Source organism: Hyperolius riggenbachi, chromosome 11 (genome assembly GCF_040937935.1).
Source record: "Hyperolius riggenbachi isolate aHypRig1 chromosome 11, aHypRig1.pri, whole genome shotgun sequence".
Taxonomy (NCBI): Eukaryota; Metazoa; Chordata; class Amphibia; order Anura; family Hyperoliidae; genus Hyperolius; species Hyperolius riggenbachi.
Window position 1 is genome coordinate 221,185,421 of NC_090656.1, and position 10,272 is coordinate 221,195,692.

A 10,272-nucleotide genomic window follows, 5' to 3' on the forward strand; every position below is an offset into this window, starting at 1 on the left:
CAGAACAGGTATGCAGTGGCAGGATCACTGAACACAATAGATATGCAGTGGCGTGTTCACTAAACAGGTATACAGTGGCGGGTCCACTGAACAGAACAGGTATACAGTGGCGGGTCCACTGAACAGAACAGGTATACAGTGGCGGGTCCACTGAACAGAACAGGTATACAGTGGCGGGTCCACTGAACAGAACAGGTATACAGTGGCGGGTTCACAGAACAGGTATGCAGTGGCAGGATCACTGAACACAATAGGTATGCAGTGGCGTGTTCACTAAACAGGTATACAGTGGCGGGTCCACTGAACAGAACAGGTATACAGTGGCGGGTTCACAGAACAGGTATACAGTGGCGGGTCCACTGAACAGAACAGGTATACAGTGGCGGGTCCACTGAACAGAACAGGTATACAGTGGCGGGTCCACTGAACAGAACAGGTATACAGTGGCGGGTCCACTGAACAGAACAGGTATACAGTGGCGGGTTCACAGAACAGGTATGCAGTGGCAGGATCACTGAACACAATAGGTATGCAGTGGCGTGTTCACTAAACAGGTATACAGTGGCGGGTCCACTGAACAGAACAGGTATACAGTGGCGGGTCCACTGAACAGGTATACAGTGGCGGGTCCACTGAACAGAACAGGTATACAGTGGCGGGTCCACTGAACAGAACAGGTATACAGTGGCGGGTTCACAGAACAGGTATGCAGTGGCAGGATCACTGAACACAATAGGTATGCAGTGGCGTTTTCACTAAACAGGTATACAGTGGCGGGTCCACTGAACAGAACAGGTATACAGTGGCGGGGCCACTGAACAGAACAGGTATACAGTGGCGGGTCCACTGAACAGAACAGGTATACAGTGGCGGGTCCACTGAACAGAACAGGTATACAGTGGCGGGTTCACAGAACAGGTATGCAGTGGCAGGATCACTGAACACAATAGGTATGCAGTGGCGTGTTCACTAAACAGGTATACAGTGGCGGGTCCACTGAACAGAAGAGGTATACAGTGGCGGGTTCACTGAACAGGTATACAGTGGCGGGTCCACTGAACAGAACAGGTATACAGTGGCGGGTTCACAGAACAGGTATGCAGTGGCAGGTTCACTGAACACAACAGGTATGCAGTGGCGGGTTCACTGAACAGGTATACAGTGGCGGGTCCACTGAACAGAACAGGTATACAGTGGCGGGTCCACTGAACAGAACAGGTATTCAGTGGCGGGTCCACTGAACAGAACAGGTATACAGTGGCGGGTTCACAGAACAGGTATACAGTGGCGGGTCCACTGAACAGAACAGGTATACAGTGGCGGGTTCACAGAACAGGTATGCAGTGGCAGGATCACTGAACAGGTATGCAGTGGCAGGATCACTGAACAGGTATGCAGTGGCAGGATCACTGAACAGGTATGGAGTGGCAGGATCACAGTACAGGTATGCAGTGGGCTGAGGGCTCACTGAACAGAACAGGTATGCAGTGGCAGGATCACTGAACAGGTATGGAGTGGCAGGATCACAGTACAGGTATGCAGTGGGCTGAGGGCTCACTGAACAGAACAGGTATGCAGTGGCAGGATCACTGAACAGGTATGCAGTGGCAGGATCACTGAACAGGTATGCAGTGGCAGGATCACTGAACAGGTATGCAGTGGGCTGAGGGCTCACTGAACATAACAGGTATGCAGCCAGGAAGAAGTTAAGCCTAACTAATCTTTCCCTATATGAGAGACTGCAGCAGCTCGCCCTACTCTCACTAATGCAGGCACACGAGTGGCCGTAATGGCCGCCGCTGCCTGCCTTATATAAGGGGGGGTGGGGCTCCAGGGGCTAGTGTAGCCTAATTGGCTACACTGGGCCTGCTGACTGTGATGTAGAGGGTCAAAGTTGACCCTCAGTGCATTATGGGGCGAACCGAACTTCTTCCGCAAAAGGTTCGCGTGCGGTACCCGCACGCGAACCACCTACGTTCGCGCGAACCACGTTCGCCGGCGAACCGTTCGGCCCAACTCTAATCCCCATGTGCCAACTTTGCACTATAGGGTGGGCGTTTTGTATTCATCATTTACCAGTGGTCAGCTTGCAGAACTGCACTTAGTGCTTTTAAATAGAGTTGGGCCGAACCTCCGATTTTAGGTTCGCGAACCGGGTTCGCGAACTTCCGCGGAAGGTTCGGTTCGCGTTAAAGTTCGCGAACCGCAATAGACTTCAATGGGGATGCGAACTTTGAAAAAAAAAATTATGCTGGCCACAAAAGTGATGGAAAAGATGTTTCAAGGGGTCTAACACCTGGAGGGGGGCATGGCGGAGTGGGATACACTCCAAAAGTGCCAAAAGTCCCCGGGAAAAATCTGGATTTGACGCAAAGCAGCGTTTTAAGGGCAGAAATCATATTGAATGCTAAATGACAGGCCTAAAGTGCTTTAAAACATCTTTCATGTGTATACATCAATCAGGTAGTGTAATTAAGGTACTGCTTCACACTGACACACCAAACTGTTCACTGAACAGAACAGGTATGCAGTGGCGGGTTCACTGAACAGAACAGGTATGCAGTGGCGGGTTCACTGAACAGAACAGGTATGCAGTGGCGAGTTCACTGAACAGAACAGGTATGCAGTGGCGGGTTCACTGAACAGAACAGGTATACAGTGGTGGGTTCACTGAACAGTACAGGTATGCAGTGGCAGGTTCACTGAACAGGTATGCAGTGGCAGGTTCACTGAACAGGTATGCAGTGGTGGGTTCACAGTACAGGTATGCAGTGGTGGGTTCACAGTACAGGTATGCAGTGGTGGGTTCACAGTACAGGTATGCAGTGGTGGGTTCACAGAACAGGTATGCAGTGGCGGGTTCACAGAACAGGTATGCAGTGGTGGGTTCACAGAACAGGTATGCAGCCAGGGACAAGCTAAGCCTAACTAATCTTTCCCTATGAGAGAGAGTGTGCAGCAGCTCGCCCTACTCTCGCTAATGCAGGCACATGAGTGACCGTAATGGTCGCCGCTGCCTGCCTTTTAGTAGGGGGGAGTGGCTCCAGGGGCTAGTGTAGCCTAATTGGCTACACTGTGCCTGCTGACTGTGATGTAGAGGGTCAAAGTTTACCCTCCATGGTGCATTATGGGGCGAACCGAACTTCCGCAAAGGTTCGCCTGCGGGACGCGAACGCGAACCACGGAAGTTCGCATGGAACCGTTCGCAGGCGAACCGTTCGGCCCAACTCTACTTTTAATTATTGCGTGACCCCCAAAAAATTTTGAGGTGACCAAAAATAACTGACACTGTGTCCCTCTTTTTCCCTTTCCCTATTTACCCAGGCCCTCTCCCCCCCCCTCCCTTTCCATGCGTTCCCCCCGTTTCCTCCCCCCCTTCTCCCCCCCCCCCCCTTCATTCTCCAATGCGTATTGACATGTATATATACACGTATATATATATATATGGGTATATATGATACTGTTTATCATGTATGTGTATTTTTTAGGGTACATTCTCCACCTGTGAACATTTGTGCATCCACATGGGATAAGGCTCCCCTCTCCTTTTTTATCATCATTTTTATTATGATTTTTATGTTGATTTTTAGCATGTACTACATTAATGTCCAGGCTCCTCTCATTTTTACCTTTAGTTTCATTTTTATGTGTTTGTTTTTTATTTAAAGTTTTTACATTCATGAGTTATTTATATAGCCATAATTATTGATGTTTGTTCTGCATTAATCATGTTTGCGATCATTTTCTGCTGCATTCTTTAGGCATGCCCATGATTTTAGTATTGTTTTTAAATCAAAATCAAGTTGATGTATTGAGATTTATTTATTTTTAATTTTGTAATATAAGGCTGTTGCTGTTGATGTAATTTGCATTGTATCACAAGCGCACGTGCTGTGAGCCAACTTATACCTTCAATATGCGTGCATCTGAACGCCTCAGCAGGCTGATACGCATTTGACAATTTGTAATGAACAATAAAGTTTATTGTAACACCACCTTCATTAGTTGCCATAACTATGGCACTGAAGTGTATATAACTACGCATCCCCGTGTCTGTGACGTCATCTGACGAAGGCGCAGAGCGTCGAAATGCGTAATGATGTCACACGCACTTCGCCCATAGGCCCCGCCTACTGCCTCGCAAGACGAGCCTCCCGGAAACATCGGACACTGCGCTGCTGGCCACAGCGCGTGCAACTTTGCCGAAGAGGCGTATAGCTGATAAGCGATTTTGAATTCGTCATTTTGTGAGTATTCACTTTTAATGCGCAATAAAGTTCAAACCATTGGTAACACACTTAGAGCGCTCCTTCCTTTCTCAGATGGTTTTTACATACATCATTATTACTAACACAGGACACAAAGGGAGATTATCTTAATGATGATGGTGGTGGTGGTGCCCTCAGTGAATCAATCGCCTAAGTGGCCTCAAGACCTTCTCACATACACATACATTCCTATAAGGGATCAACAGGGGGATGAGTATGTTTCAAATTGTGTATAAACCCTTTCCTCCACCAACTCTGCAGACCATGGTCATGACATTTTGTTGTCTGTGCCATTTTGTCTAATGTGTGACCGAGTTGTTTACACATCCTTAACAGTGGTTCTAAACAACTACCCAGCTACATTGCGTTCCAGCATCAACTATGTCAACATGTAATGAATGTCAATGCAAATCATGGCTAAAAATACTTTCACAAAGGACAAACCATTAAACATACATTTAGATGTAATTAGCCTTTAAAGAGACACTGAAGCGAAAAAAAATATATGATATAATGAATTGGTTGTTTACTATGAATAATTACTAGAAGATTAGCAGCAAAGAAAATATTCTCATACTTTTATTTTCAGGTATATAGTGTTTTTTCTAACATTGCATCATTCTCTAATATGTGCAGATTACACAACACTCAGCATTCAAAATGATTCTTTCAGAGCAGTTTGTGAACTAATGACCTCTCCTCTGGCAGAGAAAAAGAAAACAGTTGAGATAATAAAAGTCAGAAGACAGCCCTCTCCATGACTTTGAAAGTTGTAGAGCTTAAAGAGTAACTGTCAGGCTGCAGAAGCTAATTTAAACCTCTTCTCCTGTGTTAAACAGTTTAGAAGGAAGCCAAAAAGGCATTACTGAAGATAAAAATCTCTCTTACCTTTGATGTGTGCTTATCAGCAAAGCTGTTAGACCCAAGCAGGACACAAGCTGCATACTATACTGCAAAGCATTCTGGGGCCCTCCCCTCGGCTGCTAATGAGACGTTACAGCAGCTTGTAATCAGTCCAGCGCGTAGCACTGATAAATCTCCGGGCAGAGTACACTGCAGGAGTCAGCTATTGTTCCTAGCCACATGGCTAATTAATATTCACTGCACACTGTGTTATTCGGTACAAGCTTTTCTGTGATCAGGAAGCAGGCAGGACATGACGACACATTTGGCTTCATAGAAGACAGAAAAACATGGAACCTGCCATGAGCTGTCAGGAGCATCAATCTCTGCATATACTATATAAAAATTCTGTGAAGTACAAACGTGGACAGTGAAATGCATATGTAATGTAAGTACAGCCAATCTTTAGCTACTGATATATGTGTTTATTTTCTCTGAGACCTTATACCTAACAGCTCCTCTTTAAAGTGAATGTTTACCAAGTTAAAAATAAAAAAGTCAGATACTCACCTAAGGAGAGGGAAGGCTCGGTCCTAATAAGCCTTCCCTCTCCTCTCCCGGTGCCCGGTGCCACGCAGGATCCCCCGTGGCAGTATTCGACCAGTTTGGTCAAATACCGCCACTTCCGCATGCCGAAGGGAGCTTTCGAAAGCCTTCGGGAGCACTCGGGCTCCCAAAGACGGGCCGCTCCATACTACGCATGCACAAGCGCCCTCTATGACGCACTCGCGCGTGCATAGTATGGAGCGGTCCTTCTTCGGAAGACCGAGTGCTCCCGAAGACCTCCGAAGTCCCTGCGGCGGCGGGCGCGTACGGGGGAGTCAGCGCAGCACCGAGGGCACCGGGAGAGGAGAGGGAAGGCTCATTAGGACAGAGCCTTCCCTCTCCTTAGGTGAGTATCTGACTTTTTTATTTTTAACTTGGTAAACACTGGCTTTAATGGCTTTTTTGCATAGAGATAACAACTGGAGTTTCTTAACTCTTCCTGTACTGGAAACAATTAGACTGATGTATCTGATCTTAATGTTTTATTTCTTAGCTGTACTACACATACAAATCATAATATCATAATTTTTTTTCGCTTCAGTGTCTCTTTACATAAACCACAGTTCTTCAAACATTATGTACCCTGCAGTGCCCCTTTAAGAAATTAAAATAAGACAAGACTCATAACATTTATATAGCTTTTTTCTCCTGGCGGACTCAAAGCGCCAGAGCTGCAGCCACTAGGATGTGTTCTATAGGCAGTAGCAGTGTTAGGGAGACTTGACTAAGGTCTCCTACTGAATAGGTGCTGGCTTACTGAACAGGCAGAGCCGAGATTCAAACCATGGTCTCCTGCGTCAGAGGCAGAGCCCTTAACCATTACACCTTCCAGCCACCATTACACCATCCAGCCACCACAAAAATAACATTGTTAACGTAAGCTTCTGCTTCTACAATGCCACATGGCTTCCAAACAACACTTTTTTTTTCATCATTACCACATGACAACATAATAAACAAAAAGATCAATAATGTTGGCAGATTTAACATGGTGCTGGAATTCACACTGTGAGCAAAATTAAAAATACACACAGTCAGTATCATACATCCGATAATACAAATGTCATCATATACAAAAACAACAGTCTGTGATAGAGCCAGGTTAGAACCATACCCTGATATACAGTATGGAACCAAAAACAGCTACATACATACATACAGCCAGGACAACAGACACATGTTATACACAGGCACAAACTATATATTTACAGTGGCCAAATAGACTCGCTTGGAAAACCTCTGCACCATGATGCCTGTATCAAGCTTCCCTCTAAGCAGATGGGTCACTTCTGTATCCAAAGTGTGCCACGACGCGTGCATTGCGTTGCGCTAAGGGAGCATCCCACCCTGTGCCATGCGCGCATATCGCATACAGCACAGGAGAGGCGGAACTGACAATAAAAAGTAAACATAAACATACACAGACCATAATTACCTCCCATGTAGTCTTCTCATCAATCTCTTTATCCTCTCCTGCATTCTGTTTGTTTACTATGATACGCATTTTTTTACATAGCACTGCATTGTGAAGAAGATAAGTTGGTACGTGTTAAAGTGTAAAAGGTGTCATAGGAAAACATGGCCATTACTTTGCTAATCAGTTTCCTTTCCATTTTAACAGACAGCAAATGAGTACGTGTAAAAGGCCCTACGCAGACTAACGCATACCAACTAATGAAGTGTAAAAGGCCCCTATGCATTACACATTTTCTATGTTTCTTCATACAGTACACACTAGAATAATCATTGACTGTATGCGCATAATACAACATTGTGCAATATTTCATAGCACAGTTGGACACGTGCAATGGCATGGACAGGGAAAATGCCAATAATTATGCAGTAATTGTCACAAAATACATGTGTAGTCCACAATATACATGGACAACAGCATTGCAAGGCTATGTCCCCATAATATTAAAAGGCCAAATATTTACTCAACCCTGCATCATGGGGTCCACAAAAAAGGGGAGCAAAAATAAATAAAATAAAATCATTCAAAAAATTAATCAATGACCCTTGCACGCACTACATTGCTGGCTTCATCTGGCTCCTGGACATCATCAAAGCTTTAGCACAGATAAGGGTGTGTGTGGAAGCCTTTAGCCAGGGAGGTTTTGTTTAAAGAGGAGCTGTTAGGTATAAGGTCTCAGAGAAAATAAACACATATATCAGTAGCTAAAGATTGGCTGTACTTACATTACATATGCATTTCACTGTCCACGTTTGGATTTCACAGAATTTTTATATAGTATATGCAGAGATAGATGCTCCTGACAGCTCATGGCAGGCTCCATGTTTTTCTGTCAAATGTGTCGTCATGTCCTGCCTGCTTCCTGATCACAGAAAAGCTCGTGCTGAATAACACAGTGTGCAGTGAATATTAATGAGCCATGTGGCTAGGAACAATAGCTGACTCCTGCAGTGTACTCTGCCCGGAGATTTATCAGTGCTACGCGCTGGACTGATTACAAGCTGCTGTAACGTCTCATTAGCAGCCGAGGGGAGGGCCCCAGAATGCTTTGCAGTATAGTATGCGGCTTGCGTCCTTATGGGTCTATAACAGCTTTGCTGATAAGCACACATCAAAGGTAACTGAGATTTTTATCTTCACTAATGCCTTTCTGGCTTCCTTCTAAACTGTTTAACACAGGAGAATAGAGGTTTAAATTAGCTTCTGCAGCCTGACAGTTACTCTTTAATGCAAATTTTATGTAACACACAGCAGGCCACTATAATGTCAATGACTTTTTGTGGCTTGTATAACAACGCACCTCCACTGTTGTCCAGGCAGTGGAAATGAGTTTTTAAGTGCCCAAAACCAGTGCTGGTCGTAATGGCAAAAGCTACGCTTACGGATCATTACGTGTAATTTTACGCTATTACGCATTACGAAATTACGCTTACGGCATAGACAATCAATTTCGGTACATGTATGTAATTGTCCTTACGCAATTACGCGTAAGAATACCGTAATTCAGGTTGTTACGTTATAGGCTTACGCGTAAATTCCTACTAGCAATTAATGCGTAAGGTCATGCTGCCAAGCGGAAAAGTTGACGCATGGATCAATGTTAGGTAGCCGCCGACTTTAAGGGTTAATAGCAAAGCCCCCTTAAGTGCTAAGAGCCTCAAATTTGGAGAATATATTAAGGAGATCAGAAGGAATAAGAGGAAAAAAATTTTTTTCAAAAAGACCTTATAGTTTTTGAGAAAATCGATGTTAAAGTTTCAAAGGAAAAATATATACATTTAAAAACCCGCCGACTTTAACGGTTAATAGCAAAGCCTGCTTAAAATTTAGAAACACCAAATTAACAGGGTATATTAAGGGGATCAGTGGGAATAAGAGGAAAACATTTTTTTTCAAAAAGACCTTATAGTTTTTGAGAAAATCGATTTTTAAGTTTCAAGGGCAAAAATGTCTTTTAAATGCGGAAAATGTCAGTTTTTTTTGCACAGGTAACAATAGTGTTTTATTTTCATAGATTCCCCCAAGTGGGAAGAGTTTTACTTACTTCGTTCTGAGTGTGGGAAATATTGAAAAAAAAACGACGTGGGGTCCCCCCTCCCAGACCTCTTTAACCCCTTGTCCCCCATGCAGACTGGGATAGCCAGAATGCGGAGCACCGGCCGCATGGGGCTCCGCACCCTGACTATACCAGCCCGCATGGTCCATGGATTGGGGGGTCTCGGAAGGGGAGGGGCAGCCAAGCTTTCCCCTCCCCCTCCGAGCCCTTGTCCAATCCAAGGACAAGGGGCTCTTCTCCACCTCCGATGGGCGGTGGAGGTGGAGGCCGCGATTTCCTGGGGGCGGGGTTCATGGTGGCATCTGGGAGTCCCCTTTAAAAAGGGGTCCCCCAGATGCCCACCCCCCCTCCCAGGAGAAATGAGTATAGAGGTACTTGTACCCCTTACCCATTTCCTTTAAGAGTTAAAAGTAAATAAACACACAAACACATAGAAAAAGTATTTTAATTGAACAAAAAACATAACCACGAAAAAAGTCCTTTAATATTCTTAATTAACCATTAATACTTACCTGTCCCATTTAAAAGCCTGTTCCCACGCAATATCCTCGGAAATATACTAATCAGTTACAATGTAACAAAGTTATTACAATGTAACAACTTTGTTACTTTGTAACACCACCGCACCCGACGTCACTCGCCGCTCACCCGCCGGCCGCCGCATACACGCTAAGTCCCCGCCGGCTCCCGCCGTCCACTACGCCCACACCTGTCACCCATATACATGCTGGCACCCATGGGTGCCAGCATGTATATAGGTGACATGTGGGAGAGGCGGGGAGGGCAGCGGAGCCGGCGGGGACTTGGCGTCCCTTCACCCGACAGAGCTCTGAGCTATAGCTCAGAGCTCTCGAAAGCATCTTTGTATTTGGGCTCCAAGGAGCCCCATTGGTCCTTAGCAGACCAATGGGGTTCCTTCAAATCAGAAGGAACCCCATTGGTCTGCTAAGGACCAATGGGGCTCCTTGGAGCCCAAATACAAAGATGCTTTCGAGAGCTCTGAGCTATAGCTCAGAGCTCTGTCG